This window comes from Piliocolobus tephrosceles, unplaced genomic scaffold (genome assembly GCF_002776525.5).
Source record: "Piliocolobus tephrosceles isolate RC106 unplaced genomic scaffold, ASM277652v3 unscaffolded_1160, whole genome shotgun sequence".
Taxonomy (NCBI): domain Eukaryota; kingdom Metazoa; phylum Chordata; class Mammalia; order Primates; family Cercopithecidae; genus Piliocolobus; species Piliocolobus tephrosceles.
In genome coordinates this window covers 215,781-236,659 of record NW_022292755.1, presented here as the reverse complement: position 1 = coordinate 236,659, position 20,879 = coordinate 215,781, and the positions used below count along the sequence as shown (strand labels likewise).

The 20,879-nt window shown below is 40.1% G+C and overlaps 1 pseudogene; it reads left to right on the top strand.

The window, feature by feature from the left end:
* LOC111529638 overlaps positions 1–20,643 on the top strand; it is a 64,560-nt pseudogene extending 43,917 nt beyond the window's left edge.
* The last annotated feature ends 236 nt before the right edge of the window (positions 20,644–20,879 follow it).

Below are 20,879 nucleotides of genomic sequence, written 5' to 3'. Positions count from 1 at the left end.
TACGGAGTTTTGAAACTGCATCATGGATGGATTTACGAAGGGACAATCGGGATCACATACAGGCTGGTGGGGAAATAGGAGATATCTTCAGATAAAAATTGGAGAGAAATTTTCTGAGAAACTGTTTTGTGATGTCTGCATTCCACTCAGGGAGTTATACCTCTTTTCTCACAAGGCACTGTTTGAACACTCTTCCTGTAAGAGTGAGAAAGAGGTACTTTACAGTGTATTGTGGACTATGGCAAAAAGTGAAATATCCGGAAATAAAACTCAGAAAAAAGCATTCCTAGAAACTGCTGTCTGATGTGTACATTCATTTCAGAGTGTTAAAGCTCACACTAAGTCACCCAGTTTGGATACTCTGTCTTTGAGGAAATTGTGAAGGTATATTAAGTGACACTCCAAGGCTTGTGGTGAGAAAGGAAACGTCTTCCAATGAAAACTGGATTGAAACTTTCAGAGCAACTGCTTTTTGATGTGTGTATTCATCTCATAGAGTTAAATCGTTCTTTGGATTGAGCAGTTTTAAATCACTGTTTCTGTGATACTTGAGAAAGGACATTTGGGAACACTTTTAATAATATCCTGAAAAGGAAATACCATCCGATAAACTCCAGAAGGAAACTGTCTGTGAAACTTCTCTAGGTCGCTTGCATTCCACTCAAACAGTTAAGCTTCTGTTTTCATTGAGCACTATTCAAAGAATGTTTTATCATCACTGACAGACTGGTTTAAGAAAATGTGGCACATATACACCATGGAATACTATGCAGCCATAAAATAGGATGAGTTTGCGTCCTTTGTAGGGACATGGATTCAGCTGGAAACCATCATTCTTAGCAAAGTATCACAAGAAGAGAAAACCAAACACCACATGTTCTCACTCATAGGTGGGAACTGAACAATGAGCTCACTTGGACTCGGGAAGGGGAACATCACACACTGGGGCCTATAATGGGGAGGGGGGAGGGGGGAGGGATTGCACTGGGGAGTTATACCTGATATAAATGATGAATTGATGGGTGCTGACGAGTTGATGGGTGCAACACACCAACATGGCACAGGTATACATATGTAACAAACCTGCACATTATGCACATGTACCCTAGAACTTGAAGTATAATAAAAAAAAGAAAAAAGAAAAAAAAAAGAATGTTTTAGGTGAATCAGCTAAGGGATACTCGGGAGTGATTTGAGGATTCCGGTCAAAATGGAAATATCTTAAGATAGACATTCCAGGAAGATTTCCAAGGAGCGGCCTTGTGACGTGTGCATTCTCCTCACAGAGATATACTTTTCTTCTCATAGAGGAATAGGAAATGCAGTTTGGAGAAAAAGCCATCAGGGGACATTCGTGAGTATAAGAAAGGCTATGGTGAACAAGGAACTATCCTCAGACAAAAACTGGAAAGACGCTTTCTGTGAAACTGCGTTGTGGTAGATATGTCTTTTCACCTCCCATAGATAAAACTTTTTTCTATTACGCAGTTTTCCAAACTGCGTAATGGATGGAAATGTGAAGGGACATTAGGGAGACATTCAGGCCTGTGGGGAATTAGGAGATAACTTCACATAAAAACTGCAGAGAAGCTTTCTGAGAAACTTCTTTGTGATGTGTGCATTTGACTCAGGGATTTATACCTCTTTTCTCATTAGGCACTTTTTGAACAATGCTTCTGTAAAACTGAAAAAGCTATATTTTGCAGCTTTTTGAAGCTTTGAAGACTTTGCAGCGAATTGAAGACTTTGGCGAAATGTGAAATATCCTCAAATAAAATCAGGAAAGGAGCGTTCTAAGAAACTCCTCTCTGACGTGTGCATTCATTTCAGAGAGATAAAGCTTACAATACATTGCCCAGTTTCTAAGCTCTGTCTTGGAGGAATTTGCTAGGGGATATTAAGTGGTTCCCTGGGCTTGAGGTGTGAAAGGAAACGTCTTCCAATGAGAACTGCAGAGAAATTTTCAGAGCAACTGCTTTGTGATATGAGTAATCATCTCATAGAGTTAAATCATTCTTTGGATTGAGCATTTTGTTATCTCTGCTTCTGTGAACCTGAGCAAGGACATTTGGGAATGCTCTCAGGAATATGAGAAAAAGCAAAACCCTCCAATAAAAAAGAGAAGCAAATATTCTGTGATACTGATCTAAGTCACGTGAATTCCGCTATCACAGTGAAGCTTCTGTTTTCGTTAAGCAGTATTCTGACACTCTTTTAGGTGAAAAACCTAAAGGATACTTGGGAGCGCTTTGAGGCTTAATGTGAAAACGAAAATATCTTCAGACCGATACTGGAGAGAAGATATTGAGGAGCTGCTTTGTGACGTGTGAATTCCACTCATAGAGTTATAGTTTTCTTCTCATAGAGTATTGCGGAATCCCGTTTGGAGAAAACGCTAAAGGGGACATTCGAGAGTATATGGATGGCTTTGGTGAAAAATGAAATATACTCAGAAAAAAACTGGAAAGAAGTTTTCGGTGAAACTTCTATGTGATAGATATGTCTATTCTTCTCATATAGAGAAAATGTTCTATATATTATGCAGTTTTGAAAGTGTGTCATGAAGAGATTCGGGAAGGGACATTTGGGAGCACATTCAGGCATACGGTGTAAAAGGAGATATTGTCAGACAAAAACTGAAGAGAAACTTTCTGAGAAACCGCTTTGTGGTGTGTGCATTCCATTGAGGGAGTTATACTGCTTTCATAATAAGGCAGTGTTTGAACAAGCTTCTTCTGAAAGTGAACATGTGATATTTTGCAGTTCACAGAAAACTATTGCGAAAAGTGAAATATCCTGAAATAAAAACCGGAAAGAAGCGTTCCAATAAAATGCTCTCTAACGTGTGCATTTCTTTCAGAGAGTTAAAGTTTACACTGCATTACCAAGTTTGGAAACTCTGTCTTTGAGGAATCTTTGAGGTGTTATTATGAGGCGCCCCTGGGCTTGTGGTGAGTTAGAAGATGACATCTGATGAAAACTGGAGAGAAGCTTTCGGAGCAACTGATTTGTGATGTGTATATTCATCTCATAGAGTTACATCATTCTTTGGGGTGAGCAGTTTGAAATCACTGTTTCAATGGAACCTGAGAAAGAAAGTTTGGGAATGCTCTTAAGAGTATGCTGAAAAAGAAATATCCTCCGATGGAAACCAGAAGGAAACAATCTGGGAAACCACTCCAGGTCATATCAAGTCCAGTGGCACAGTTAAGCTTCCGTTTTCATTGAGCAGTATCCTAACACTGTTCTACCTGAGTCAGCTAAGGGATAATCGGGAGTGCTTTGAGGCTAACTCTGAAAACGGAAATTTCTTCAGATAGATACTCAAGAGGAGATGTATGAAGAAATGCTTTGTGATGCATGCATTTCCCACACAGAGTTAAACTTTTCATCTCATAGGGGTTTATGGAATCTCATTGAAAGAAATAACTACTGCAGACATTCAGGAGTATATTTTCTGCTATGGTGGAAAAGGAAATATCCTCAGACAAAAACTGGAAAGAAACTTTCTCTGAAACTGCTTTCTGGGAGATATGTCTATTCATCTCACATACATGAAACTGCCTTTCTATTACGCAATTTTGAAACTACATCATGGACGGATGCACGAAGGGACATTCAGGAGCACCTACAGGCTGGTGGGAAAATAGAGATATCATCAGATAACAATTGGAGAGAAACTTTCTGAGAAACTGCTTTGTGATGTCTGCATTCCACTCAGGGAGTTATATCTCTTTTCTCACAGGCAGTGTTTGAACACTGTTCCTGTAAAAGTGAAAAAGACAGACTTCGCAGCATATTGAAGACTCTGGCGAAAATTGAAATATCCGAAAATAAAACCCAGAAAAAAGCATTCGAAGTAACTGCTCTCTTACGTGTACATTCAGTTCAGAGTATTAAAGCTTACGCTAAGTTGCCTCGTTTGGAAACTCTGTCTTTAAGGAAATTGTGAAGGGATATTAAGTGACACCCAGAAGCTTGTGCTGAGAAATGAAACATCTTCTGATGTAAACTGGAGAGAAACTTTCGGAGCAACTGCTTTGTAATCTGTGTATTCATCTCATAGAGGGAAATCGTTCTTTGGATTGAGGAATTTTAAATTGCTGTTTCTGTGATACCTGGAAAGGACATTTGGGAACGCTCTTAATAATATGCTGTAAAAGTAATACACTCCGGGCTTGGCGTGGTGGTTCAAGCCTATACTCCCAGCACTTTGGGAGGCTGAAGAGGGCGGATCACAAGGTCAGGAGATCAAAACCATCCTGGCTAATACGGTGAAACCCTGTGTCTACTAAAAAATACATAAAACAACCCAAGTGAGGTGGCGGGAGCCTGGAGTCCAAGCTACTTGGGTGGCTGAGGCAGGAGATTGGCATAAACCGGGAGGTGGAGCTTACACTGAGCTAAGATCCAGCCACTCAACTGCAGCCTGGGCAACAGAGCAAGACTCCGTCTCAAAAAAAAAAAAAAAAAAGAAAGAAAGAGATTCCATCCGATAAACGCCAGAAGAAAACTGACTGTGAAAGTTCTCTAGGTCGCTTGAATTCCACTTGGACACTTAATCTACTGTTTTCATGGAGAGTATTCTAACAATGTTTTAGTTTAGTCAGCTAGAGCATACGCGGGAGCGATTTGAGGCTTCTGGTGAAAACGGAAATATCTTTAGATAGATACTAGAGGAAGATTTCCGAGGAGCGGCCTTGTGACATGTGGATTCTACCCACAGAGATACACTTTTCTTCTCATAGATAAATGGGAACTCTGTTTGGAGAAAAAGCAAACAGGGGACATTCGAGAGTATATGAAAGGCTGTGGTGAAAAACGAACTATCCTCAGAAAAAAACTGGAAGGAGGCTTTCTGTGAAACTGCTTTGTGATAGATATGTCTATTCATTTCACATGGATAAAACTTTCGTTCTATTATGCAGTTTTGAAATTTTGCCATGGATGGATTTGTGAACGGATGTTCTGCAGGACTTTCAGGCGTATGGTGAAAAGGGAGTTATCTTCAGTTACAAACTGGAGAGAAGCAGTCTCAGAACATGCTTTGAGATGTGTGCATTCCACTCAGGGAGTTATTCCTCTTTCCTCATAAGTCAGTCTTTGAACACTTTTGATGTAAAACTGAAAAAGTGACATTTTGCAGCGCATTGAAAACTATGGTGAAAAATAAAATATCCTGAAATAATACCCAGAAAGAAGGATTCCAGGAAACTGCACTCTGACGTGTGCACTCATTTCAGAGAGTTAAAGTTTACACTCGTTGCCCCGTTTGGAAACTCTGTCTTTGAAGAATCTGTGAAGGGATATTAAGTGGCGTCTGGAGGCTTCTGGTGAGAAAGGAAACGCCTTCTGATGAAAACTGGACAGAATCTTTCGGAGTAACTGCTTTGTAATGGGTGTATGCATTTCAAAGAATTAAATCATACTTTGGATTGAGCAGTTTGAACTCACTATTTCTGTGGAACCTGAGAAAGGACATCTGGGAATGCTCTTAACAATATGCCGAAAAGAAAAACCCTGCGATAAAAAACAGTTGAAATATTTCTGTGAAAGTGCTCTTTGTCACGTGAACTCCACTCGCACAGTTAAGCTTTGGTTTTCATTGGGCAGTATTCTAACACCGTTTTTGTTTACTCTGTGAAGTGATATGCAGGAACTCTCTGAGGCTTTCGGTGAAAAAGGAGACATCTTCAGATACATAGCGGCGAGAAGATTTCCGAGGAGCTGCTTTGTGACATTTACATTCCACTCACAGTGTTATACTTCTTTTCTCCTAGAAGATTGGGGAATCCCCTTTGGAGAAAAGCTACAAGGGGACATTCGAGAACATACAGACTGCTATGGTGGAAAATGAAATATCATCAGACAAAAACTAAAAAGAAGCTTTCTGTGAAACTGCGTTGTGGTAGACATATCTACTCAACTCCCATAGATAAAACTTTTTTCTATTGCGCACTGCTGAAACTGCATAATGGACGGAAAAGTGAAGGGACATTAGGGAGCACATTCTGGCCTGTGGGGAAATAGGAGATATCTTCACATAAAAACTGGAGAGAAGACCTCTGAGAATCTGCTTTGTGATGTGTTCATTCCACCCAGGGAATTATACCTCTCTTCTCATGGGGCAGTTTTTGAACACTGTTGCTGGAAAACTGCAAAAGGGATATTTTGTAGCTAATTGAAGACTTTGGCGAAATATGAAGTATCCTGAATTAAAACCAAGAAAGGAGCGTTCTAAGAAACTCATCTCTGACATGTGCATTCATTTCAGAGAGGTAAAGCTTACACTACGTTGCCAGTTTGGAAGCTCTGTCCTTGAGGAATTTGAGAAGGGATATTAAGTGGTTCCCCTGCGCTTGTAGTGAGAAAGGAAACGTCTTCCGAAGAAAACTGCAGAGAAGCTTTAGGAGCAACTGCTTTGTGATGTGTGCAATCATTTCTTAGAGTTAAATCTTTCTTTGGATTGATCATTTTGATATCTCTGTTTCTGTGAAACCTGAGCAAGGACATTTGGGAACACACTGAAGAAGATGTGAAAAAGAAAAACCCTCCAATAAAAATGAGAAGGAAACATTCTGTGATATAGCTCTAAGTCACATGAATTCTGCTATCACAGTTAAGCTTCTGTTTTCATTGAGCAGTATACGGACACTCTTTTAGGTGAGTCAGCTAAGGGATACTCAGGAGCAATTTGAGGCTTACGGTGAAAACGAAAACAACTTCAGACAGATACTGGAGAGAAGATATCTGAGGAGATGTTTTGTGACATGTGAATTCCACCCATAGAGTTATAGTTTTCTTCTCATATAGTATTGTGGAACCCCATTAGGAGAAAACACTACAGGGGACATTCGAGAGTATATGGACGGCTATAGTGAAAGAGGAAAGATACTCAGGAAAAAACTGGTAAGAAGCTGTCTGTGAAACTGCTTTGTGATAGATATGTCTATTCACCTCATATAGAGATAATTTTCTGTATATTACGCAGTTTTGAAACTGCGACTTGGACAAATTCGTGAATGGACTTTTGGGAGCACATTCAGGCATACAGCATAAAAGGAGATATCACCAGAAAAAACCTGAAGAGAAGTTTTCTGAGAAACTGCTTTGTGGTGTGTGCATGCCACTGAGGGAGGTATACCTCTTTCATCATAAGGCAGTGTTTGAACAAGGTTCTTCTGAAAGTGAAAAAGTGATATTCTGCAACGTGTTGAAAACTATCACGAAAAGTGAAATATTCTGAAATCACACCCAGAAAGACGCATTCCAATAAAATGTTCTCTAACTTGTGCATTCATTTCAGAGAGTTAATATTTACACCACAATGACCAGTTTGGAAGCTCTGTTTTTGAGGAATCTTTGAGGTGTTATTAAGAGGCGCACCTGGGATTGTGGTGAGTAAGGAAACGAATTCCGATGAAAACTGGAGAGAAGATTTCGGAGCAGTTGCTTTGTGATGTGTGTATTCACCTCGTATCGTTACATCATTTTTTGGATTGAGCATTTTGAAATCAATGTTTCTGTGGAAACTGAGAATGAATATTTGGGAACGCTCCTAAGAATATGCTGAAAAAGAAATAGCCTCCTTCAAAAATCAGAAAGAAACATTCTGTGAAACCGCTCGAGGTAATATCCAGTCCACGCAGAGAGTTAAGCTTCCTTTTTCATTGAGCAGTATCCTAACACTATTTTACGTGAGTCAGCTAATGGAAAGTCGGGAGTGCTTTGAGGCTAACGGTGAAAAAGGACATATCTTCATATAGATACTCAAGAGGAGATTGAGGTGAAGAAATGCTTTGTGACGTATGCATTTCCCACACAGAGTTAAAATTCTCTTCTTATAGGAATTTATGGAATCCCGTTGGAAGAAATAGCTACCGGGGACATTCAGGAGTATATTTACTGCTATGGTGGAAAAGGAAATATCCTCAGACAATAACTAGAAAGAAACTTTCTGTGAAACTGCTTTGTGACTGATATGTCTATTCATCTCACATAGATTAAACTGTCTTTCTATTACGCAGGTTTGAAACTGCATCATGGACGGATTCGTGAAGGGACTTCCGGGAGCACATACGGTCTGGTGGGGAAATAGGAGATATCTTCATATAACAATTGGAGAGAAACTTTCTGAGAACTGCTTTGTGATGTCTGCATTCCACTCATGGAGTTATACCTCTTTTCTGACAAGGCAGTGTTTGAACACTGTTCTTCTCAAAGTGAAAAAGAGATATTTTGCAGCATATTGAAGACTGGCAAAAATTGAAATATCTGGATATGAAACCCAGAAAATAACATTAAAAGTAACTGCTCTCTGACGTGGACATTCACTTCAGAGTGTTAAAGTTTGTGCTAAGTTGTCCCGTTTGGAAACTCTGTCTTTGAGGAAATTGTGAAGGGATATTAAGTGACACCCGGAGTATTGTGATGATAAACAAAACGTCTTCCGATGAAAGCTGGAGAGAAACATTTGGAGCAACTGCTTTGTGATGTGTCTATTCATCTCATAGGGTGAAATTTTTCTTTGGATTAAGCAGTTTTAAATCGCTGTTTCTGTGATACCTGAGAAAGGACATTTGGCAATGCTCTTAATAATATGCTGTAAAAGAAATACCATCCGAGCAGGGCGTGGTGGCTCAAGCCTGTAATCTCAGCACTTTGGGAGGCTGAAATGGGCGGATCACAAGGTCAGGAGATTGACACATTCCTGTCTAATACGGTGAAACCCCGTCTCTACTAAGAAATATAAAAAACTACCCGAGAGAGGTGGCTGGCATCTGCTGTCCCAGCTACTCGGGAGGCTGAGGCATGAGAATGGTGTAAACTCGGGAGGCGGAGCTTATGGTGAGCTGAGATCCGGCCACTGCACTGCAGCCTGAGCAACAGAGCGAGATTTCGTACCCCCCCAAAAAAAGAAATACCATCCGATAAACACCAGAATGAAACTGTCTGAAATTTCTGTAGGTCACTTGAATTCCACTCATATAGTTAAGCTTCTGTTGTCATTGAGCAGTATTCTAACAATGTCTTAGTTTAATCAGTTAAGGAATATTCGGGAGCGATTTGAGGCTTCTGGTCAATACGGAAATATCTTTAGATAGATACTGGAGGAATATTTCCGAGGTGCGGCCATGTGACGTGTGCATTCTACTCACAGAGATATATTTTTCTCCTCAAACAGGAATGGGAAATCACTTTTGGAGAAAAAGCGACCAGGGGACATTTCAGAGTATATGAAAGGCTATGGTGATAAAGGATCTATCCTCAGAAAAAAACTGGAAAGAAGCTTGTTGTGAAACTGCTTTGTGATAGATATGTCTATTCATTTCACATGGATAAAACTTTCTTTCTGTCACGCAGTTTTGAAAGTCTGCCATGGACGGATTCCCGAAGGGACGTTCAGCAAGACATTCAGGTGTACGGTGAAAAGGGAGTTATCTTCAGATAAAAACAAGAGAGAAGCTGTCTGAGAAAGTTCTTTGAGGTGTATGTATTACAGTCAGGTATTTATACCTCTTTTCTCATAAGGCAGTGTTTCAACACTGTTCCTGTAAAACTGAAAAAGTGACATTTTGCAGTGCATTGAAGACTATGGTGAAAAGTCAAATATCCTGAAATAAAACTCAGAAAGAAAGATTCCAAGAAACTGCGCTCTCACGTGTGCTTTCATTTCAGAAAGTTAAAGGTTACACTATATTGTCCCGTTTGGAAACTGTGTCTTTGAAGAATCTGTGAAAGGATATTAAGTGGTGCCCAGAGGCTTGTCGTGAGAAAGAAATGCCTTCCAATGAAAACTGGACAGAATCTTTTGGAGTAACTGCTTTGTAATGTGTGTATGCATATAATAGAATTAAATCATTCTTTGGATTGAGCAGTTTGAACTCACTGTTTCTGTGGAACCTGAGAAAGGACATTTGGGAACGTTCTTAAGAATATGCTGAAAAAGAAATACCCTCTGATAAAAAACAGAAGAAAACTTTCTGTGAAACTGCTCTTTGTCACCTGAAGTCCACTCGCACAGTTAAGCCTCGGATTTCATTGAGCAGTATTCTAAAACTGATTTTTTTAGTCTGTGAAGTGATATGCTGGAGTGCTCTGAGGCTTTTGGTGAAAAAGGAGACATCTTCAGATACATACCGGAGAGAAGATATAAATGATGAATTGATGGGTGCTGACGAGTTGGTGGGTGCAGCACACCAACATGGCACAAGTATACATATGTAACAAACCTGCAAGTTATGCACATGTACCCTAGAACTTAAAGTATAATAAAGTATAATAATAAAAATAAAAATAATAAAAAATAAAAAAAAGATATTTTCATTTTCATCGGAAGCCTCAAATCGCTCCCGAGTATCCCTTAGCTGATTAACCTAAAACATTGTTAGAATACTGCTCAATGAAAATGGAAGCTTAAATGTGCGAGTGAAAAACAGACGACCTAGAGAAGTTTCACAGACAGTTTCCTTCTGCTGTTTATCGGATGGTATTTCTCTTCCAGCATATTATTAAGAGTGTTCCCAACTGTCCTGTCTCAGGTATCACAGAAATAGCAATTTAAACCTGCTCAATCCAGAGAACGATTTAACTCTATGAGATGAATATATACATAACAAAGTAGTTGCTCCGATAGTTCCTCTCCAGTTTTCATCAGAAGACGTTTCCTCTTTCACCACAAACCTCGGGGTGTCTGTTAATATCCTTTCACAATTTCCTCAAAGACAGAGTTTCCAAAGTGGGCGACTTAGTGTCAGCTTTAACATTCTAAAATGAAGGTGCACGTCAGAGAGCCATTGCTCGGAACGCTTTTTTCTGGGTGTTATTTCCGGATATTTCAATTTTCACCATAGTCTTCAATACGCAGCAAAATATCTGTTTTTCACTTCGGAGTGATAAAGCTTGCTCTAAGTCACCCTGCTTGGAAAATCTGTCTTTGAGGAAATTGTGAATGGATATTAAGTGACACCCAGAGGCTTGAGTTCAGAAAGGAAATGTCTTTCGATGAAAACTGGAGAGAAACTTTCAGAGCAACTGCATAGTGATGGGTGTATTCACTTCACAGAGTTAAATCATTCTTTGGATTGAGCAGTTTTGAACTGCTTTTTCTGTGATACCTGAGAAAGGACTTTTGAGAGTGCTCTTAATGATATGGTGAAAAAGAAATAACATCCGATAAATGCCAGAAGGAAACTGTCTGTGAAACTTCCCTAGGTTGCTTCAATTCCACTTGCACAGTTAAGCTTCTGTGTTCATTGAGTAGTATTCTAACAATGTTTTAGTTTAATTAGATAAGGCATACTCGGGAGCGATTTGAGGCTTCCGGTGGAAACGGAAATATCTTTAGATAGGTACTGGTGGAAGATTTCTGAGTAGCAGCCTTGTGTCCTGTGCATTCTACTCACAGAGATATACTTTTCTTCTTATAGAGGAATGCGAAATCCTTTTTGGAGAAAAAGTGACCAGGGGACATTTGGGGTTATATGAAAGGCTATGGTGTAAAAGGAACTATCCTCAGACAAATACTGGAAAAAAGCTTTCTGTGAAACTGCCCTGTGATAGATATGTCTATTCATTTCACATGGATAAAATATTCTTTTTAAATTTTTATTAGTTATTTTTTATTTTTTTATTATCTTTTTTATTATACTTTAAGTTATGGGTACATGTGCATAACATGCAAGTTTGTTACATATGTATACTTGTGCCATGTTGGTGTGCTGCACCCATCAACTCGACAGCACCCATCAATTCGTCATTTACATCAGATATAGCTCCCATTGCAATTCCTCCCCTCTCCCCCTCCCCATGATAGGCCCCAATGTGTGATATTCCCCTTCCCGAGTCAAAGTGATGTCATTGTTCAGTTCCCACCTATGAGTGAGAACATGCGATGTTTGGTTTTCTGTTCTTGTGATAGTTTGCTAAGAATGATGGTTTCCAGCTACATCCATGTCCCTACAAAGGACGCAAACTCATCCTTTTTTATGGTTGCGTAATATTCCATAGTGTACATGTGCCACGTTTTCTTAATCCAGTCTGTCACTGATGGATATTTCGGTAGATTCCAAGTCTTTGCTATTGTGAATAGTGCCACAATAAACATATGTGTGCATGTGTCTTTATAGCAGTATGATTTATAACCCTTTGGGTATATTCCCAGTAATGGGATGGCTGGGTCATATGGTACATCTAGTTCTAGATCCTTGAGGAATCACCAAAATGGTGATCCAGAATCACCATTTTCTATAATGGTTGAACTAGTTTACAATCCCACCAACAGTGCAAAAGTGTTCCTATTTCACCCCATCCTCTCCAGCACTTGTTGTTTCCTGACTTTTTAATGATTGCCATTCTAACTGGTGTGAGATGGTATCACATTGTGGTTTTGATTTGCATTTCTCTGATGGCCAGTGATGATGAGCATTTTTTCATGTGTCTGTTGGCTGTCTGAATATCTTCTTTTGAGAAATGTCTGTTCATATCCTTTGCCCACTTTTTGATGGGGCTGTTTGATTTTTTCTTGTAAATTTGTTTAAGTTCTTTGTAGATTCTGGATATCAGCTCTTTGTCAGATGAGTAGAGTCCTCAGAAATAACACCACACATCTACAGCCATCTGATCTTTGACAAACCTGAGAGAAACAAGAAATGGGGAAAGGATTCCCTATTTAATAAATGGTGCTGTGAAAATTGGCTAGCCGTAAGTACAAAGCTGAAACTGGATAGTTTCCTTACTCCTTACACGAAAATTAATTCAAGATGGATTAGATACTTAAATGTTATACCTAATACTATAAAAACCCTAGAAGGAAACCTAGGTAGTACAATTGAGGACATAGGCATGGGCAAGGACTTCATGTCTAAAACAGCAAAAGCAATGGCAGCAAAAGCCCAAATTGACAAATGGGATCTAATTAAACTAAGGAGCAAATGAAAGTACCATCAGAGTGAACCGGCTACTTACAGAATGGGAGAAAATTTTTGCAATCTACTTTGCTTCTGTTTTCATTGAGCAGTATTCTGACACTCTTTTAGGTGAGACAGCTAAGGGATATTCCAGAGTGATTTGAGGCGTATGGTGAAAATGAAAGTATCTTCAGACAGATAGTGCAGAGAAGATATGTGATGAGCTGCTTGGTGATGTGTTTATCCCAGTCATAGTTTTCTTCTCATAGAGCATTGTGGAATTCCATTTGGAGAAAATGCTACCAGGGGACATTCGAGAGTACATGGATGGCTATGGTGAAAGAGGAAATACACTCAGAAAAATACTGCAAAGAAGATTTCTGTGAAACTGCTATGTGATAGATATGTCTATTCATCTCACATAGAGAAAATTTTATTTATATTATGCAGTTTGAAACTGCGTCATGGACAGTTTCGTGAAGGGACATTTGGGAATGCTTTCAGGCATATGGTGTGAAAGGAGATATCGTCAGACAAAAACTGAGAAAAGCTTTCAGAGAAACTGTTTTGTGGTGTGTGCATTCCACTGAGGGAGTTATACCTCTTTCACCATAAGGCATTGTTTGAAAAACGTTCTTCTGAAAGTGAAAAAGCGATATTTTGCAATGTGTTGAAAGCTATGGCGAAAGTGAAATATCCTGAAATAAAACCCAGAAAGAAGCATTGCAAGAAAATGCTCTCTAACGTGTGCATACATTTCAGAGAGTTAAAGCTTACACTACATTGCCCAGTTTGGAAACTCTGTCTTTGAGGAATCCTTGAGGTGTTATTAACATTTGCCCCTGGGCTTGTGGTGAGTAAGGAAATGACTTCCCATGAAAACTGGAGAGAAGCTTTCAGAGCAACTGCTTTGTGATGTGTGTATTCATCTCGTAGAGTTACATCATTCTTTCGGTGGAGCAGTTTAAAATCACTGTTTCTGTGGAACCTGAGAAAGAACATTTGGGAACGCTCTTAAGAATACGCTGAAAAAGAAATATGGTCCTATAGAAACCAGAAAGAATCCTGTGAAACTGCTCCAGGTCACCTCAATCCACTGACACAGTTAAGCTTCCATTTTCATTGAGTAGTTTCCTAACACTGTTTTATGTGAGTCAGCTAAGGTATAATCGGGAGCCCTTTGAGGGTAACGTTGAAAACGGAAATTTCTTTAGACAGATACTCGAGAGGAGATGTATGAAGAAATGCATTGTGACGTATGCATTTCCCACACAGAGTTAAATTTTTCATCTCATAGTGGTTTATGGAACCTCATTGAAAGAAATAGCTACCAGGGACATTCGGGAGTATATTTACTGCTATGGTGGAAAAGGAAATATCCTCAGACAAAAACTGGAAAGAAACTTTCTGTGAAACTGCTTAGTGACAGACATGTCTATTCATCTCACATAGATGAAACTGCCTTTCTATTACGCAGTTTTGTAACTGCATCGTGGACGGAAGTGCGAAGGGACATTTGGGAGCACATACAGGCTGGTGGGGAAATAGGAGATATCTTCAGATAACAATTGGAGAGAAACTTTCTGAGAAACTGCTTTGTGATGTCTGCATTCCACTCATGGAGTTATACCTCTTTTCTCATAGGCATTGTTTAAACACTGTTCCTGTGAAGGTGAAAAAGAAATAGCTTGCAGCTTATTGAAGACTCTGGCAAAAATTGAAATATCCGAAAATAAAACGCAGAAAAAAGCCTTCCAAGAAACTGCTCTGACGTGGACATTCACTTCAGAGTGTTAAAGCTTCGCTAAGTTGTCTGTTTTGGAAAATGTGTCTTTGAGGAAATTGTGAAGGAATATTAAGTGACACCCCAAGGTTTGTGCTGAGAAACGAAACATCTTCCGATGAAAACTGGAGAGAAACTTTCGGAGCAACTGCTTTATGATGTGTGTATTCATCACATAGGGTGAAATCGTTCTTTGGATTGAGCAGTTTGAAATTGATGTTTCTGTGATATATGAAAAAGGACATTTGGGAACGCTCTGAATAATATGCTGTAAAAGAAATACCATCCGGGCCAGGTGCAGTGGCTCAAGCCTATAATCCCAGCACTTTGGGAGGCCAAAACGGGCGGATCACAAGATCAGGAGATTGAAGCCATCCTGGCTAATGTGGTGAAACCACGTCTCTACTAAAAAATACAAAAAACCACCCAAGCGAGGTGGCGGGCACCTGTAGTCCAAACTACTCGGGAGGCTGAGGCAGAAGAATGGCATAAACTCAGGAGACGGAGCTTACAGTGAGCTGAGATGTGGCCACTGAACTGCAGCCTGGGCAGCAGAGCGTGACACCTCACACACACAAAAAAAAAACCATCTGATAAACGCCAGAAGGACTGTCTGTGAAAGTTCTCTAAGTCGCTTGAATTCAACTCGTACAGTTAAGCTTCTGTTTTCATGGAGCAGTATTCTAACAATGTTTCACTTGAATCAGCTGAGGCATACTACGGAGCGATTTGAGGCTTCTGGTGAAAACAGAAATATCTTTAGATAGATACTGGAGGAAGATTTCCAAGGAGCGGCCTTGTGACATGTGCATTCTACTCACAGAGATATACTTCTCTTCTCATGGATGAATGGCAAATCCCATTTGGAGAAAAAGCGACCAGGGGACATTCGGGAGTATATGAAAGGCTGTGGTGAAAAAGGAACTATCCTCAGACAAAAACTGGAAAGACGCTTTCTGTGAAACTGCTTTGTGATAGATATGTCTATTCATTTCACATGGATAAAACTTTCTTTCTATATGCAGTTTTGAAAGTGTGCCATGGACGGATTTGCGAAGGGACGTTCTCGAGAACATTCAGGCGTACAGTGAAATGGGAGTTATATTCAGGTACAAACTGGAGAGAAGCTGTCTGAGAAAGTGCTTTGAGATATGTGCATTCCACTCAGGGATTTATTCCTCTTTTCTCATAAGGCAGTGTTTGAACACTGTTGCTGTAAAACTGAAAAAGTGACATTTTGCAACCCATTGAAGACTGTGGCAAAAAGTGAAATATCCTGAAATAAAACCCAGAAAGAAGGATTCCAGGAAACTGCGCTCTGACATGTGCATTCATTTCAGAGATTTAAAGTTTGTACTACGTTGCCGCGTTTGGAGACTCTGTCTTTGAAGAATCTGTGAAGGGATATTAAATGGCGCCCGGAGTCTTGTGGTGAGAAATGAAATGCATTCCGATGAAAACTGGACAGAATCTTTCGGAGTAACTGCTTTGCAATGTGTGTATGCATTTCAAAGAATTAAATCATTCTTTGGATTGAGCAGCTTGAACTCACTATTTCTGTGTAACCTGATAAAGGACATTTGGGAACGCTCTTAACAATATGCTGAAAAGAAATACCCTGCGATAAAAACAGAAGAAAACTTTCTGTGAAACTGCTCTTTGTCACGTGAAGTCCACTCACACACTTAAGCTTCGGTTTTCATTGGGCAGTATTCTAACACTGTTTTTGTTTAGTCTGTGAAGTGATATGCTATTGCGCTCTGAGGCTTTCAGTGAAAAAGGAAATATCTCCAGATACATATCAGAGAGAAGATTTCCAAGGAGCTCTTTTGTGACATGTGCATTCCACTCACAGGGTTATCCTTTTTGTCTCCTAGAAGATTGAGGAATCCTGTTTGGAGAAAGAGCTACAAGGGGATATTCAGCAATACTGGGACTGCTATTGTGAAAAATGAAATGTCATTAGACAATAACTGGTAAGAAGCTTTCTGAAACTGCGTTGTGGTATATATGTCTATTCACCTATCATAGAATAAACTTTTTTCTATTACGCAGTTTTGAAACCATGTAATGGATGGAAAAGCGAAGGGACATTAGGGAGAACATTCAGGCCTGTGGCGAAATAGGAGATATCTTCACATAAAAACTGAAGAGAAGCTTTCTGAGAAACTGCTTTGTAATGTGTGCATTCCACTAAGGGAATTATCCCTCTTTTCTCATGAGACACTTTTTGAACACTGTTCCTGTAAAACTGAAAAAGGGATATTTTACAGTGAATTGAAGACTTTGGCGAAATGTGAAATATCCTGAATTAAAACCAGGAAAGAAGAGTTCTAAGAAACTCCTCTCTGATGTGTGCATTCGTTTCAGAGAGTTAAATCTTACAGTACATTGCCCAGTTTGGAAGCTCTGTCTTTGAGGAATTTGTGAAGGGATATTAAGTGCTTCCCCTGGGCATGTGGTGAGAAAGGAAACATCTTCCGAAGAAAAGTGCAGAGAAGTTTTCAGAGCAACTGCTTTGTGATGTGCATAATCATCTCGTAGGGTTAAATCATTGTTTGGCTTGAGCAGTTTGATGTCTCTGTTTCTGTGGAACCTGAGCAAGGACATTTGGGAATGCTCTCCAGAATATGTGAAAAAGAAACACCCTCCAATAAAAAAGAGAAGGAAACACTCTCTGATACTGCTCCAGGTCACCTGAATTCCACTCGCACAGTTAAGCTTCTGTTTTGATTCAGCAGTGTTCTAACACTCTTTTCCGTGAGTCAGCGAAGGGATACGCGGGAGCGTTTTGAGGCTTACAGTGGTAACGAAAATATCTTCAGGCAGATACTGAAGAGAAAATATCTTAGGAGCGGCTTTGTGACCTGTGAATTCTATTCATAGAGTTATAGTTTTCTTCTCATTGAGTATTGCATAATCCCGTTTGGAGAAAATGCTGCAGGGGACATTTGAGAGTATATGGATGGCTATGGTGTAAAAGGAAATATACTCAGAAAAATACCCGAAAGAAGCTTTCTGTGAAACTGCTGTGTGATAGATATGTCTGTTCATCTCACATAGAGAAAATTTTCTGTATATTACGCAGTTTTGAAACTGCATTATGGACAGATTCGCAAAGGGACATTTGGGAGCATATTCAGGCATATGGCAGAAAAGGAGATATCGTCAGACAAAAACTGGATGTAAGCATTCTGAGAAACTCATTTCTGGTGTGTGCATTCCACTGAGGGAGTTATACCTCTTTCCTCATAAGGCAGTGTTTGAGCAAGGTGCTTCTGAAAGCATGGACCTCAAGAATGAATTGATGTACCAGTTGGAACAGGATCATGATTTGCCAGCAATCTTGCAGGAGAGAGAGTTACTGCCTGTGAAGAAATTTGAAAGTCAGATTCTGGAAGCAATCAGTCAAAATTCAGTTGTCATTATTAGAGGTGCTACTGGGTGTGGGTAAACCACACAGGTTCCCCAATTCATTCTAGATGAGTTTATCCAGAATGACCGATCAGCAGAGTGTAACATTGTAGTAACTCAGCCCAGAAGAATCAGTGCAGTTTCTGTGGCAGAGCGAGTTGCATTTGGAAGAGGAGAAGAGCCTGGAAAAAGCTGTGGCTACAGAGTTCGATTTGAATCTATACTTCCTCGTCTTCATGCCAGTATAATGCTTTGTACTGTAGGTGTGCTCCTAAGAAAATTAGAAGCAGGCATTCGAGGAATCAGTCATGTAATTGTAGATGAAATACATGAAAGAGACATTCATACTGACTTCCTTCTGGTAGTACTGCGTGATGTGGTTCAGGCTTATCCTGAAGTTCGCATTGTTCTTATGTCCACTACTATTGATACCAGCATGTTCTGTGAATATTTCTTCAATTGCCCCATCATTGAAGTTTATAGAAGGACTTACCCAGTTCAAGAATATTTTCTGGAAGACTGCATTCATATGACCCACTTTGTTCCTCCACCAAAAGACAAGAAGAAGAAGGATAAGGATGATGATGGTGGTGAGGATGATGATGCAAATTGCAACTTGATCTGTGGTGATGAATATGGTTCAGAAACAAGGTTGAGCATGTCTCAATTGAATGAAAAGGAAACTCCTTTTGGACTCATCAAAGCTCTACTTAAATACATAGAAACCCTTAATGTTCCTGGAGCTGTGTTGGTTTTTTTGCCTGGCTGGAATTTGATCTATACTATGCAGAAGCATTTGGAAATGAATCCACATCGGTATCAAATTCTACTTCTACATTCTCAGATTCCTTGAGAGGAACAGCGCAAAGTGTTTGATCCAGTACCAGTTGGAGTAACCAAGGTTATTTTGTCCACAAATATTGCTGAAACAAGCATTACCATAAATGATGTTGTTTATGTCATTGACTCCTGCAAGCAGAAAGTGAAACTCTTCACTGCTCACAACAATATGACCAATTATGCTACTGTATGGGCATCAAAAACAAACCTTGAGCAGCGGAAATGGCGAGCTGGCCAAGTACGGCCTGGATTCTACTTTCACCTGTGCAGCCAAGCTTGCTTTGAGAGAATTGATACCCACATGACACCAGAGATGTTTCGAACACCATTGCATGAAATTGCTCTTAGCATAAAACTTCTGCATGTGGGAGGAATTGGCCAATTTCTGGCCAAAGCAATTGAACCTCTCCCTCTTGATGTTGTGAATGAAGCAGAACACACTCTTAGACAGCTTGATGCATTAGATCCAATGATGAGTTGACTCCTTTGTGACGAATCCTGGCTAAACTCCCCATTGAGCCTCATTTTGGGAAAATGATGATAATGGGGTGTATTTTCTACATGGGAGATGCTATCTGTACCATTGCTGCTGCTACCTGCTTTCCAGAGCCTTTCATCAATGAAGGAAAGTGGCTGGGCTATATCCATCGAAATTTTGCTGGAAACATATTTTCTGATCACGTAGCCCTTTTATCAGTATTCCAAGCCTGGGATGATGCTAGAATGGGTGGAGAAGAAGCAGACATACGTTTTTGAGAGCACACAAGACTTAATATGGCCACACTAAGAATGACTTGGGAAGCCAAAGTTCAACTCAAAGAGATTTTGATTAATTCTGGGTTTCCAGAAGATTGTGTGTTGATACAAGTGTTTACTAACACTGGACCAGATAATAATTTGGATGTTGTTATCTCCCTCCTGGCCTTTGGTGTGTACCCCAATGTATGCTATCATAAGGAAAAGAGAAAGATTCTCACCACTGAAGGACGTAATGCACTTATCCACAAACCATCTCTTAATTGTCCTTTTAGTGGCCAAGACATGAAGTACCCATCTCCCTTCTTTGTACTTGGTGAAAAGATTCGAACTCGAGCCATCTCTGCTAAAGGCATGACTTTAGTCACACCTCTGCAGTTGCTTCTGTTCGCCACCAAGAAAGTCCAATCTGATGGGCAGATTGTACTTGTAGATGACTGGATTAAACTGCAAATATCTCATGAAGCTGCTGCCTGTATCACTGGTCTCCGGGCAGCCATGGAGGCTCCGTTTGTTGAAATATCCAAACAACCTGCTATCATCAGCCAGTTGGACCCTGTAAATGAATGTATGCTGAACATGATCCGTCAAATCTCTAGAATCTCAGCTGCTGGTGTCAACCTTATGATTGGCAGTACACGGTATGGAGATGGTCCACGTCCTCCCAAGATGGCCCGATACGACAATGGAAGTGGATATAGAAGAGGAGGTTCTAGTTACAGTGGTGGAGGCTATGGCGGTGGCTATACCAGTGGAGGATATGGTGGTGGAGGCTATGGTAGAGGATACTATGGTGGCATCCCCAACTCCTTTCGGGTAGGATATGGCGCAGGTGTTGGTGGAGGCTATAGAGGAGTTTCCCGAGGTGGCTTTAGAGGCAACTCTGGAGGAGACTACAGAGGGCCTAGTGGAGGCTACAGAGGATCTGGGAGATTCCAGTGAGGAGGTGATAGGGGGGCCTATGGAGCTGGTTACTTTGGACAGGGGAGAGGAGGTGGTGGCTATTAAATCTTGGATATGTCAGTCCCTGTGTGTAGACAGTAAAGAAAAAAAGGCATGCTATGTGTTACAGGTTTTTTCCAATATGTTTATTTGCCACCAAAAAGTAAATGCATTTTCACCCATTCTGTGGTTCATTGTAGTTTAAGGAAACCAAGCCTATAGATGCATTAGTGATT